A 15,109-nucleotide genomic window follows, 5' to 3' on the forward strand; every position below is an offset into this window, starting at 1 on the left:
TGTGGAGACAAAGTTGGAATGTTTGGAGTATTTTATAAGACATAAAGTGGTTTTTACTGAGTCTATTTTAAATAAACTGGGATGGAACAAAATGCAATGTGTAAAGTGTGCCAAGAAAGGGAAGAATGGATTTTACATGTTTTTATATTGTAAAGAATTGGAGAATTTTTTTAAAGAAATGTAAATGTGTGGTTAAAGATTTGACTGTGGAGTGGGATGAAAATGGAATGGAACAGAGTGGTTATGTTTGGTTGGGAAAAGAAGTGTCAAAACAAAAAGTTTATAAATCTGTGGGTAATGCTGATGAAAAGTGCAATATGGGAGAGAAGAATTGTGGCGAAAAAAGAAAAAATTGTGTTGGATGTTTGGACTGTGTTTAAAAGAAAAACAGAAGTGTACATGGAAAGACTGTATGTGTATTTTAAATGTGAAAATATGTTGGATGCTTTTTATCATGTTTTTACGCCACAAGTTTGTTGTGTTTTAAAAGATCTAATGTGGAAGCTGCCGGAGATTTCTGGAATTTTTATGTAAATGTATGATGTATGGTAAATGTGTGATATTTGATGTAAAGGTGATGTGAGATGTAAAGGAGATTGTATGAGGAAAAACTGTAATTTTTATTGTATTTTTTATTGTATTGTATTTTATTGATTGAAATTTCTTAATAAAAAAAAGCACACCCGATCTCGTCTGATCTCGGAAGCTAAGCAGAGTCGGGCCTGGTTAGTACTTGGATGGGAGACCGCCTCAGAATACCAGGTGCTGTAAGCTTTTTGTTTTACTTCACTATTGTTCTAACATTTCAAATGGCCCACTCTTGGCTGCAGATTTCGCTTATGGCCATACCACTCTGAGTGCACTTGGTACAATCCAGGAAGTGTTTGACTGCAGAAGGGAGAGAAAGGCTCTCCCATGTGCTTTCTCTGTTTTATTTGTTTGTTTATTGGAGTTTTAAACTCCAAGCAGTTTATCACATTACACAAGATCTATTCTAACATTTTAAATAACCCACTCTTGGCTGCAGATTTCGCTTACGGCCATACCACTCTGAGCACGCCCGATCTCGGAAGCTAAGCAGAGTCGGGCCTGGTTAGTACTTGGATGGGAGACCGCCTGGGAATACCAGGTGCTGTAAGCTTTTTGTGTTTTCAAAAAAAAAAAAAAAAAAAAAAATCTCAATGTCTTAAATTGCCAACTCTTGGCAGAAGATTTCGCTTACGGCCATACCACTCTGAGGGCACTATTGAGCTACAGTAAGTGAGTTTGGCTGCAGTTAGGAGAGGAAGGCTCTCCATTTTGTTTTTCCTTTCTTGTGTTTGTTTTTTGTTTTTTTTGTACTTTAAAGTTAGCAGCTTTTTGCTGGCTGGAGGGTGGTTTAACTTTCTTCTTTTTTACTTTTTACGGATGGATTCAATGGATTACGACTCAGGACTGGCTGGAGGACCACGTATGGCAAACGACACTGGACTGGCAGGAGGAAAACGAATGGTAAACAACACTGGACTGGATCAACGACTACGAGCTAGGAATGGAAAGAAACAAGATGCAAGAGAAAATTTTGTTGAAAGGAAATATTTAAAGGAAGCTACGGTGATCGTGAATGTTGAGAATGTGAATGAGGTGAGAGCGGAGGACATTATTAAAGCTGTAACAGAACAATGTGGACATGGCAAAATTTTAGCACTGAGACCAAGGCAAGTAAAAAGGATATGAACTGACAATGGAAAAAGAGGAAACATGCGAGAAACTAATTGATGGACTGACAATAAAAGGAGTGAACTGTGAAGTGAAAAACTTACAAAACAGAGATTATGTTGTTTCCTTCATGCACCTGCCCGTCTACCTGGATGATGAAAAAATTTTAGAGAAATTGGAGGGATGGGGAGTTGATCCCATAAGTAAAATTAAAAGGAGATGCTACCCGGGCACCGATATTGAGGACGGAACAAGGTTCCTAAAAGTCAGATTCCCCAAGGAAGTGGCATTGTTGCCATACAGTACGAGGCTAGAGACAGCCGAAGGGCAACAGTACTTCCGGGTGATGCACAGCCATCAAGTGAAAACTTGTAGGCTGTGCATGAGCCCGGACCACTTGCTGAAAGACTGCCCCAATTTTACATGCTACAAATGTGAGGAAAGGGGACATTTTGCAAGGGATTGCAATGCTGTTAGGTGCCCGGAGTGTCACGAAGTCTTAAACAAATGTGAATGCTGGATGGAAGGAGTGGAAGGAGGAAGGGAAAAACAGGTGGACGGACAGGTGCATGAAGGAAACAACGAGGAGGATGGACAAACTGATGAACGACAAGAGGAAGAAGGACTACAACAAAAAGAAATGGAATCAGCAGCAACCAACAGAGATGAAGGAGAAAGAGAAAAAGACAACATTATTAATAACGAACAAACAACGGAGCAGGACACTCAATGGACAGAAATGGAGATATCGGACAGTTTTAATACTTTTATGGAGAACGTGGAGAGAGATGGACATGGAAGGATGGATCAAAATAAAGAAACTGACAGTGAAGAAGAAGTAAAGAGGGACAGCATGGACAAAGACAGAGGGGGGAGAGGACAAATAAGAAGAAGATCACTGAAGGTAAAACCAGATTTGGAAGGTGCAAGAAAAAAAATAATGACAAAAACTAACAGATATGATGTGTTAATGGGCCTGGAGGGAGAAAATGGTGAATAATGGTTTTTAAGTATTTATTTTTCTTTCTTTTAATGGTTTTAAGTTGTGTTACTTTTAATGCAAGGGGACTGTTGGACATTGGAAAATTTGATAAAGTAAAAGAAAAATGCAAAAGGGAAGATATTATTGCACTACAAGAAATGAACTGGAGAGAAAATGTGATGATTGATTATAAAAAGAGATGGGATGGAGGTATTTTATATAATAATGGAGATGGGAGGTTTGGGAGAGGTGTGGCTTTTTTAATGAAGGATGATGTTTTTAAAGTGAGTAAAATTGTGTATAAGGACAAGATGGGGAAGTGTATGGTAGTCGAGACAAAATATGAAGGAAGAGATTTAATTTTAGTAAATGTACATGCACCAGTGGAGGAGAAGGAAAATAAAGAGTTTTTTAATGTTTTAAGAAATATTGTAAAGAAGTATAAAGAAACTATAATGATGGGGGATTTTAACAGTTTTTAGCAAGCAAGATATGGCTGAAGGAATGGTTTTTAAAATGGATACGGTAAAAAAAGAATTAAAAGCATTAATGGAAGAAAATAATATGATAGATGTGTGGAGAGAGAGGAATGAACAGAAAAAATAATTTTCAAGGAGACAAATAGTGGGGCAGTTTGTATGCCAAACTAGAATTGACTTTGTTTTATGTAGTAGAAATGTGGAGAATTTTATAGAAAAGATTAAGTATGAGGAAACAAGTTTTTATTTTTTATAGTGGACTGGAGTAAAATGCAAAGAGGGCCGGGAGTATGGATTTTAAATACGCAGATTTTAAAGAATGAAGATTATGTTGCAAAAGTTAAGGAAAATGGAATGTATGGAGAGGATAAGAGAATATGGTGGGAGAATGTAAAGTTTTTAATAAAAAATTCTCGATCAGATATTATAGCTTAATACAGAAATGTAAAAGATACAAAGAAAGAGAAATAAAAGAAAGTTTGGAAATGGAATTGAATAAAGAAAATAAAGACATACAAAAGATAAAGGAAATGGAGGGAAAACTGGAAGAAAAAGAATATGAGGGGGCAAGGCTAAGAAGTAAAGCAAAATATGTGGTGGAGGGAGAAAAATGTACAAAGTTCTTTTTTGATCTGGAAAAAAAAGGGAAAGCTGAAACGATAAAATAAGAGGAAAAAATGGGGAAATTGTAGAAGGGATTGACAAGGTTTTAGAAGAAATAAAGTATTTTTATGAGGATTTATTTAGTGCAAGAGGTGTGGAAGAGGAGGGAAAAAAAGAAATAGTTGAATCAGATAAAAGCAAAAGTAAGCGAGGAAGATAAAAAAGAATGTGACCAAGAAATCAGAGAAGAAGAGATTGAAAGAGCAATAAATGAAAAGTCCAGGTATAGATGGTTTGGGAACTGAATTTTATATATGTTTTAAAGAAGTTTTAATAAAGATTTTAAAGGAGGTTTTTAAAGACACTTTTGAAAAAGAAGAAATTAATGAAAGAACAAGGATGGGGTTAATGAAACTGATATATAAAAGGAAAGGAAAAAAAGTAGATTTAAAAAACTATAGACCGATCACGATGTTGAACACAGACCTTAAGATTTTAGTGAACGTTTTAGCAAATAGACTAAAAGAAGTAATGTCAAGTATAATTAAAACAAACCAAGCATATGGAGTCAAAGGAAGGGATATAGCCGACATAACGATAAGTATAAGAGACACAATTTGGTACATGAAAGAAAAAAATGAAGAAGGATATGTAATTAGTATGGATTTCGAAAAAGCTTTTGATAGGGTTGAGCATGGGTATTTATTTGAGGTTTTAAGGAGTTTTGGTTTTGGTGAGAATTTTATTAAATGGATTGAGATTTTATGTAAGGGTGCACTAACAAAAATATAGTTTTATTGTGTTTTTAGAGATGGTGTTTTTAAAGAGCCAATTGTAAATAAGTACTGGGGGGAAAAATTCAGAGATTTAAAAGAAGAGTGTATATGTAGAAAATGAGGGGAAAATGTGTGGAGACAAAGTTGGAATGTTTGGAGTATTTTATAAGACATAAAGTGGTTTTTACTGAGTCTATTTTAAATAAAATTGGGATGGAACAAAATGCAATGTGTAGAGTGTGCCAAGAAAAGGAAGAATGGATTTTACATATGTTTTTATATTGTAAAGAATTGGAAGAGTTTTTAAAGAAATGTAAATGTGTGGTTAAAGACTTGACTGTGGAGTGGGATGAAAATGTAATGGAATGGAACAGAGTGGTGATGTTTGGTTGGGAAAAGAAGTGTCAAAACAAAAAGTTTATAAATCTGTGGGTAATGTTGATGAAAAGTGCAATATGGGAGAGAAGAATTGTGGCGAAAAAAGAAAAAATTGTGTTGGATGTTTGGACTGTGTTTAAAAGAAAAACAGAAGTGTACATGGAAAGGCTTTGTGTATTTTAAATGTGAAAATATGTTGGATGCTTTTTATCATGTTTTTACTCCACACGTTTTTTGTGTTTTAAAAGAACTGATGTGGAAGCTGCCGGGGAGTGAAGGAGATTTTTGAAAATATTATGTAAATGTATGATGTATGGTGACGTAAAGGTGATTGTGTAAGAAAAACTGTAATTTTTATTGTACTGCTTATTTTATTGTATTTTATTGGCTGAAATTTCCTAATAAAAAAATAAATAAATAAAAAAAGCACGCCAGATCTCGTATGATCTCAGAAGCTAAGCAGAGTCGGGCCTGGTTAGTACTTGGATGGGAGACCGCCTCAGAATACTAGGTGCTGTAAGCTTTTTGTTTCACTTCACTATTGTTCTAACATTTCAAATAGCCCACTCTTGGCTGCAGATTTCGCTTATGGCCATACCACTCTGAGTGCACTTGGTACAATCCAGGAAGTGTTTGACTGCAGAAGGGAGAGGAAGGCTCTCCTCCATTTTGTTTTTCTTTTCTTGTGTTTGTTTTTTCTACTTTAAAGTTAGTTTCTTTCTTTCTTTCTTTTTTTTTTTAAACCACCTAACAGCAGCATTTTGCTGGCTGGAGGGTGGTTAAACCTTCTTCTTTTTCACTTTTTTACAGATGGATTCAATGGATTACGACTCAGGACTGGCTGGAGGAACACGTATGGCAAACGACACTGGACTGGCAGGAGGAATGCCAGTCCAGTGACACACCTACAAGAAGAGAGCAAAACTGAGTGGAAGAAAACAATGAAATACTTTTTAAATAAATGTGGGGATTTTAACATGGGTGATGGAATTTTATGTATTAAAACTAAAAACTGGATGACAGAAGGATTACCTGTGTTTTATAGAGAAATTTTTAGTGCCTTTGGGAAAGTTTTTAACGAAAATTGTGTACAATCCAAAAGGGAGAGATAACATTTTAAGACAAGAAAAAGAAATGTTTTTTTAAGAAATGGATGGAAGTGGGGATAACGAGAGTGAGAGGTGTTTTGTATGAGTTTAAAGAGGGTTTTTTACCGACACAATGTATTGCGGATGCAATGGAAGTAGCAAAAGAAGAATACAGTAAACAAGAAATAACAAACAAATATAAAGCCATCAAGAATGCAATACCAAAAGAGTGGATTAAAAGAATAGAGTGTATGGAAGAAGAGCAAAAAGAGAGCAACATTTATGTGAAACGGGGAAAAATTGTATGATTTTAAAGAATGTACTGTAAAAATGTTTTATTGTGTTTTTAGAGATGGTGTTTTCAAAGAGCCGATTGTAAATAAGTACTGGGTGAAAAAATTCAAAGATTTAAAAGAAGAGTGTATATGGAGAAACATGAGGGGAAAATGTGTGGAGACAAAGTAGGAATGTTTGGAATATTTTATAAGACATAAAGTGGTTTTCACTGAGCCTATAAAATAGGCTCAAATAAATAAATTTCCTAATAAAATAGGAATGGAACAAAATGCTATGTGCAAAGTGTGCCAGGAAAAGGAAGGAGGGATTTTACATCTGTTTTTATGGAAATGTAAATATTTGACTGTGGAGTGGGATGAAAAAGGAATGGAATGGAGTGGTTCCCTTTCGAAAGGGAACTCAACACTGCGTTTGAACACGCTATGGGGAACGTCATCACGTGAACCGGTGTCTGAAAGCAATATCAAATCTCACCAATCCTATTGGCTGGCGACAGCCTATGACGTCATCATAGATGCGACCCGGAAGTATAGAGGAGAGCACAGAGAAGCAGTCAGTATCTTTTCGTGTTCAGGGACTGTTCTGTCTGATCGCGATTCTTCGAATCTGGTAAGAATATTTAAACCATGTCTAACAAACGCTTCAGGAAGTGTGTGGATCCGTGTCCCAGGTTTCTGACACCTGATGACACACACAATCTGTGCGTTATCTGTCTGGGAGAGGAGCATGCACGGACAGTGCTTGAGGGCGCTGTCTGTGTAAATTGTGAGCATCTCTCTGAGTGCTCTTCTGACGTTAAGCCCAAGAGAGCAGGAGATGGCAGTTGATGAGGAAGTGGGCGAGCCTGCTGAATCTTCTAAGCCTCCCTGCCCTGTGTATGCGGAGATGCTCGAGGTTATGGAGCGCGCTTCTGGCAGGCTGCAGCTGCCTTGGGAGCGTGTTAAGAGAGGGGCCGCACGCGGACGGCTCGACGAGCGGTTCCTTTCCGGCCATAACCCAACAGCCCCCGCGAGCCTTCAATTTTTTCCTGATCTACATGTTGAGATCGAGAAGGCATGGAAGAACCCATACTCGACTCGTATGCACCGGCATCAGCGGGCTAATTTCGCTGATGTTGAGGGATTGAGCCAGCATGGGTATGTGTCGATGCCCCCTGTTGACGAGACGTTTGCGAACTCTCGTCACAGGGCGGGCCCCGACACTGAAAGCTCCGGTCCTGCCTTCCAAGCCCCTTAAGATGACTTCTCGTTTGAATGGCAGGGCATACGCAGTAGCGGGTCAGGCTGGTGCTGCTTTACACACTATGGCAGTGTTACAAGATTACCAGGCTGACCTGCTGAAGGATCTGGATCAGTCGCAGGGTCTGTCCCCTGAGGCGGTAGAAGAGCTGCGCCGCACCACAGATCTAGCTCTCCGGGCCACTAAACAGACTGCTGCCTCGGTTGGAAGATCGATGGCAGCAATGGTGGCCACGGAGAAACATCTGTGGCTGAACATGGCTGACATCGGGGAGAAAGAAAAGGGCTTTCTCCTCGATGCACCAGCTTTGCCCTCTGAACTTTTTGGTACCTCTGTCGAGGCGGTGGTGGGAAAGTTCACAGAGGTGAAGGCGCGCTCGGCAGCGTTTAAAACCTGCATACCGCTCAGATCTGATCCTGGGCCCAGACAGACAGGAGGTCCTGGTTCGTCCCGATTCGAGGATCGGAGACAGGCCCAGAAGTCCAGTGCAGCCTCTCGGGCACCTCCTACTCCTCGGAGCAGGTCCCAGAGAAGGTGAGACTCCAGAAAGAAGAAGCAGGATATGAGGGAGGTGATCAATCACAGACGCCAGCAGCATCAGTGATTGATTTCCTCTCCATGAGGGTAGCTACATCTACCCTCTCCTCTATTCTTCCACCTCCTGAGTAATGGATGATTTTACCCAGGTGCTTCTTACATTCAGGCTGAGGGCCGGGCCCATGATGAATATTTTTCTGATGGCTCGCCTTCTGGCTTGATAGTGAAGGGGCTCTTTCAGGCTTGAAACATAGATTCCATCCTTCTATGATGGTACGTCTTCGTTCTTCAAGCCGCAGGGAGTAAGTTGGTTTATGTATTTTTATATTAAAATATGTTGACCTTAGTCTTCCTGTATAGCTTTTTCCTGGGTGCGTAAAGTAAAAAGTAAGGGGATTTAAGGCCCTGAAGTTCCCATTAGGTTGGTTATTTTTGTGTTGGTTATATGACCACCTTTACAGCCAACATATGGTAGAGTAGCTTTCTCCTCTGGTTATAGCTAGAGTTTGTATTAAAGATTGTCACTCTTTTACTTCAGATCTATGTTAAGCGTCGGCCTTCGGGGCCACCTGACATTGTTTGGCTTGGGTTGAGCGTTGCTCCTCTGAGCTCTTGTTTTTAGAGTTTTCAGAGTTGCCTACTCTATATTGAGAGTTTTAGAGGTTGAGTTTAAGCCCAGGCAGATCTATGCTTATGTGTGGCCTTATAGGCCCACAGCTATAGCTGGCCTAGGCTAGAACTAGGGTTTAGGTGATATACTGAAGCATTTCACACTATGTATTACTACCCCTGTCAGAAGAGTGTAGTTTCCTAGTTCTGGCCTCCTCTTATCAGAGTTGTCAGGCCAAGGCCCATTACCCCTTTGGTGTAGGTGCTAGATTATAGCAGCTAGGTAGCAGGCTATTGCTAGTCTCCCTGGTGCCGTTGTCTACTGTGAAAACCTAAAACCACTGTGCGGGTCAATTTTACCCGTGCACATTACACCTGTTATTATATGGCTAAAGAACATATTATTTCACTGTATTATGTCACTGTCTTCACAAAGAAGTGTCTAGAGTCATGAAATGATTATGTCTAGTCATCAACTATATGTCTACTCATCAACTTTTATCAACTGTTGTTTTATGTTCAAGGCTTTTTTTATGCAGGCTACACTAATCACTTTTCATAACGGTCAATATAAGCTAAACAAGTCGGCGCTGACAATGAGAATTAGAAGGAAGTAAATACACATTTGGGTGGTGTAATATTATAATTAATCATATATTAAGATAACCCATGTTATTTAAATGACTAAAATAGGCAATAGACAATAATGAACAATAATAATTCACCACATTGCATAGGATGTATGATGCAATGACAAATTCAAGCGCACAGCTTCACCTAATTAATTATTAATTTGTTTAGTTTTATGATTTATAATTTGAATAAGAGAACACCACCAGTAAACTTCAGGTAATTAAAAAATGGTTTTATTCAGTACATCATGGATTGGATTTATTTATTTTTTTCAGGAAACTAAATGATAGAAATGACAAAACAAATAATAAATAATTAATTAAAAGTTTGAACATTTATGAGTAGGCTAAAACATTCATATGAACATGTGTTCATATGTGAGACTATTTACAGTATGTCTACAGGTTGCTCAAACACAGTTTGGGCAAACATTCATCACTTTGACTGAGCATTTCCCACAGACAGCATTCCGACACTTCAGGCACTTGACAAACGTTTTATTCTGTTTGCATTGTGCCTTCACCACGCACGTCATTCTCCTTAGCTGATCTGCACTGTCCAGGGGCATGTTCACGTGCGGTGCTTTGTTCACTTTGGATGCCATCCACTCAGCACGCAACTCCTGGGCCAGCTGAAGCATGAAGTCCCTTCTGGGGATGTTGTTCTCTATGCAGCTCCGGTAAAGCACACAGGCATTGATAGCAGCAAGATCCAGCAAGTTGTAAAATACAGCAACGGGCCACCTACGGGTGCCACCTTGAGACAGACACAGAGAGCGACAGAGAGGAAGAGTGAACATTATGGCATTATTTAGTCCATTATAATACTACTATGACGATGTAGTAGTAATAATAATAATAATAATAATAATAATAATAACCTTTGAGGGGAACAGTTGCTCATCAACAGTAATGTCTGGCCTTGGTCGGTAGCATGCAATGCAGTTCTGTGTGAATTTTTGCCACACCTCAGCCATGAGTGCAAACTTGTCGGTGGTCAAACGGCAGCGCCGGGTTTCCTTCCAATCAAAGCGCAGATAGTGCATGATTTCCCTAAACGGGTTCCTTGATATTGTGGAAATAAAGAACATGTTGCCCCATTCCTCAGACCAGAAACTTTCAATGTCAATGTTTTTCCCACAGTATGCACCCCTGACAAAGTAGTGCAATGAATGCTTTCAGCTCAGCAAGGGACATATCCCAGGCTGTGTCCTCAGTGGCTCTGCGGGCTTCAGCCACTGTGCACTCTCGGATGTGCTGCAACATCCCTTGATCACACAAGCACAAAAAAGCTGTCATCTTATCTTGGATGTTGCGCCTTGCGTGTGGTGTGGGGGCAGCGGACACACTGAGAATATTTTGGGCTTGCTGTCTCCCAGTGCCTTCACCAGATTTGAGAACAGTCCATACTGTGCCATCTTTCCCGATTTCTTGGACTGGTGCTGGTGGCTCTGTGACACACACTAAAATTAGACAGGGGTTCAACGATCACTTATAATATTAGCCCACAGGCTACTTTAGCTGCTAGGAAAATGTATCTTTATAGTTAAGGGTGAAACTATAGACCACCTATGGCAGTCAGAAAAGTTACAAGCCAAAAGGCATAATAATAAGGCAGTGACTATTTGCACTAAGTGGAAATATCTATATATTATATTTACATATAAAAAAAAAAAATAACTTTATTTGCAGTAGTTAGATGCTATTTATACCTAGTGGAAATAGTGTCAGATACTTGCACCTAAGTATTGTAGTAGGAAAAATTATTAAAAAAAAAAAAAGTATGCAATAATAATGCTAATTGCACATGAGTGTATTTTTAAATTTATCAAATGGATGCCACTTAATTGTGAAAATTGTATTTGTGTTTTGCTGAAAATGTCTTTCCAATCTGCGATGTGATGAGAAAAAAAAAGAATAATGAACTGTACCACTGAGGTTACATTATTTTTTTTGTGTGTGTGTGGTGTTAGTGTAAATAGCCTCTTCCAATAGCGCACTCTCCGCAACAATAATAATAACTGTGGGAGATGACTGACTAAAGAAAATTATTTTACATCCAAAGTTTATTGATGCTCACCCTGTGTAACTATTGTAGCCATCCTGTCCTGAAGAACAGACTCAGTCGGTCTAATTTTTCTCGGAGGCTCTGGATCGCTGTCAGATGAGCCGTCAGATGATGAGCCGACCCAGGACGCATCACTGATCTAACCACCATCAGACTCTTCATCACTCATGGCATTTAGGGCTTCTAATTCCTCTTCGGGAACCATAAATCGCCGCCTTTTACTCATTGTGACTTTATGAATGAAACCGTTAACCACTAATTCAGTGAGTGAAAGGCGTTGCCTAGCAATGTACAATGTTTAAACATATGGGGCGCAAAAATACAGGCATTATATAGCAGGTAAATTTGACCCGGTATAAACACCCCGTATTTTGATCTGGTTTTATCTAAACAATTTTTTAACACCAAGGGATTGTAAATTACACAAATTTAGTAAGAGTCAATGACTGGGAGACTTGAATGTTTTATTGAAAACCTGTTATGTACATTTGAAAAACAGCCACAGGTAAAATTTACCCCGTGGCGGTTCTAGTATTAAGCTCCTGTTCCCTAGGGTTCAGTACAGATATTTTCTGTTTTTGTGAAAAGTGTCCACCCTTGAAGTTTCAGGGCAGTATGAATGAAAGGTAAAGTGTTCCCCTGTTTCTCAGGGTTGTTAATGCTTTAGTTCTAGATTTTGCCCTACATGATGTGAGCCCAATAACTCTATTGCTGCCACAGGTTAGCACCTGTTTCTGTAGTAGTAGGCTTTGTTCTAGCCTCCTTCAGAGCATGGTGACTGTTTGTACTCCCCTTGCTATAAAAGGTGAAAATTGTTTTTTACTGAGTATATGGCCTGTTGGAGTAGAAGGCTTTGTCTTGGGCCTCCTTCAGTGTACAATACCTTGTTGTTTCACAAGGTTGTTTGTAGATGTTTAATTAGAGTTTTGCTCACTTAAAACTAGCACTACCGCAGGTTTATGCCCGTGATCTTTTGAAGTAGTAGGCCGGTGCTGGCCTCCTTCAGAGCATGGCAGCGTTTTCATTTGTACTCCCCTTACTGTAAGGGTAAAAAGTGTTTCTTACTGAGTACATTGCCTGTTGGAATGTGTAGATTTAAGCTCAGGTTGAGTTAGGTACCTCACTTGATTGTTTGGTTCTCAGATTACGCTCCCTTGTAGTTTATTAAGCAGTTTCACATGTTTGGCCTTTTGCAAGGCTGCTGTGATATATTTCTTCACTATATAGAACTACGTCATGTTGCAGGCCCCCTTTTGGGCCTCCATGATTTTGTGCCTACAGTATGGTTTACCTGTTAGGGAGTACTGGGCTCGACCTTCGCTTGAAGGTCGGTCTGCATAGTACTTAGCTCCCTAAGTCTGGTCAGTGGTTAAAGGGCTCCCTGAGGCCTCCCTATTTAAGATCAGCTCCTAGGCTGGTTATACTTCCCTTGTTTGGGTCCCTCTAGAGTGCACAGCCTCCTCAGTGCAAATAATCAGGTTCTGAGTAGATCCCAGGATTGAGCAGAGTGTTACTCCCCTCATTGGTAAGGGTAAAAAACGCTAAGCTGAGTCCTGCTCTCCAGGATGCCCACCTCTACGCTCTGGTCTGAGTTGGTTACTGCCCCTTTGTAGTCACTCTTACTAGATATCTTCTCTGAAGAATGTGAATTGAGACTCTGTGTTCAGATTAGGTCGTTGGCCAAGACTAGGTTTCAGTGAGACCAGGTCAGCCTCCCTGGTGGCAGTCAGGGTCGAGTACATTCCACTGACAAGTGACTGCTAGGGTTCCTTCGGGCCCCCTGGCTACATTCCCTTAGAGGTACCCTCTTTTCTCTGAAAAGAAGTTTGGTCCCAGAAGCCTTTGAGCGGCCTTGGTAGGCCTTCTGTGGAAGGCCTCTTTGAGGCTTATAGCTTAGGCTGTTGGCCATAGGGAATGCTGTCACTGACAGCCTATGTGTGACCCGTAGGGGGAGTGGTTCTGGCATTTCAGTTGAAATTGCTAGTTCTGACATTTGTCTAGCCATCTTGGCATGCACTCCCCTCAGCATGGCGGCGTGGGTATATCGCTCCCCATAGCGTGTTCAAACACAGTGTTGAGTTCCCTTTCGAAAGGGAACGTCTCAGGTTACGTATGTAACCATGGTTCCCTGAGAACAGGGAACGAGACACTGCGTTACCTGCCATGCAACGGGGCTGCCTGCTGAACAGTCCCTTCAGACGATAAGGTACTGACTGACTATAGTTAACAAATTTGTGAATATTTTGAATAAAAAAGGAAAAATTAGATAAAAGCAGATCATCAGTCATACAGCGCTGCGGTGTGTCACGTAACAAGCTATGACGCGTCACCATGGAAACAAAGTGATACGTTCTAAATAATGGTCACCTTAAAAAACTCACGCTGGGGGGTCAGCCAGAATATTTTAAACTTACGTGCGAAAGGGTTAAGGGTTAAAGAAGCAATACCCAAAGAGTGGATACAAAGAATAGAAAACATGGAAGAAGAGAAACAAGGGAAAGAAGTGCATTGTAAAGTTGGGAGAAAAACGATATGCTTTTAAAGAATGTACTGTGAAAATGTTTTACTGTTTTTTTTAGAGAGAGAGAGTGTTTTTAAGAAACCTGTTGTTAATGAGTACTGGTTACAGAAATGTAAAAATCTAAAAGAAGATGATATATGGAACAACATGAAAGGAATGATGATTGAGCAACATGATCTCATGAGAATACGTGTGTATTTTTATGTAAAGTGTGGTTCTACCACACGTACATTTACTTACGTTTTCATACACACACAAAATGTGAATTATATGTGAATGTGTATGAATTCCCGTGTATTAATATTAAAATTGTGGCATTAATCTTTATTAATTAATGTCGCATTTATTAAATGCAGTTTACTCATCTACTTACTGTGAAATAACATTTCTGTTTGTGACTTGTGCTGCAAACTTGTTTTGGAGAATTACATAATGTTAAATAAGACTACACTTTAAAACTTTAAAATTAACAACATTTCTGTAATTGTTTAACCATGTTGTAATATTTAGTTTGTTTGCCGTGCGACACAAATTTGAAAGTTGCGACCTCGAGAAGTGTTACGACATGGTTTACAGCACTGATATCGAACGCTCATTGGTTCTCACCTGCTTCGTCACAGATTGCAACATGTTGTGTTTCAGTGGATTGACATTTGAAATGAGTGTGCACCTTCACGGAGAGAAGCCGCATTCATATTCATGTGACATGTAAAGTGTGCAAAGTTGAAGATGAAAGTTTTTTACACTTGTTTTTAAATTGCAGAGAACTGGAAGATTTTAAGGAAGACTTTAAGGAAGATTGTAGAAGACTGAAATGCTGAGAGGGGAACAAAATAAGAAAAATGTAGAATGACAATAAATAAATCTAAAAGTGTCTAATGTATAAATGGAGACTTTTTTTTTGTTTATGTATTTTAAGTTAAAGATTATTTGTATCTTTCTATATTTCATTTTTTTTTTTTTTTTTTTTAAAGCGTGCCCGATCTCGTCTGATCTCGGAAGCTAAGCAGGGTCGGGCCTGGTTAGTACTTGGATGGGAGGCTGCCTGGGAATACCAGGTGCTGTAAGTTTTTTGTTTTACTTCACCAGTGTGCTAACATTTTAAATAAAACCCTTTTGACCGCAGCTTTCGCTTACGGCCATACCACTCTGAGCACGCCCCTTGTGGAAAGTGATTGTTTGGCATAAGAAGTTGATATTTT

General features: G+C 39.4%; 1 pseudogene; it reads left to right on the forward strand.

The window, feature by feature from the left end:
• Positions 1 to 1,032: 1,032 nt before the first annotated feature.
• On the forward strand, positions 1,033 to 1,141 carry LOC127510273 (uncharacterized; annotated as a pseudogene).
• The last annotated feature ends 13,968 nt before the right edge of the window (positions 1,142 to 15,109 follow it).

Source organism: Ctenopharyngodon idella, chromosome 3 (genome assembly GCF_019924925.1).
Source record: "Ctenopharyngodon idella isolate HZGC_01 chromosome 3, HZGC01, whole genome shotgun sequence".
Taxonomy (NCBI): domain Eukaryota; kingdom Metazoa; phylum Chordata; class Actinopteri; order Cypriniformes; family Xenocyprididae; genus Ctenopharyngodon; species Ctenopharyngodon idella.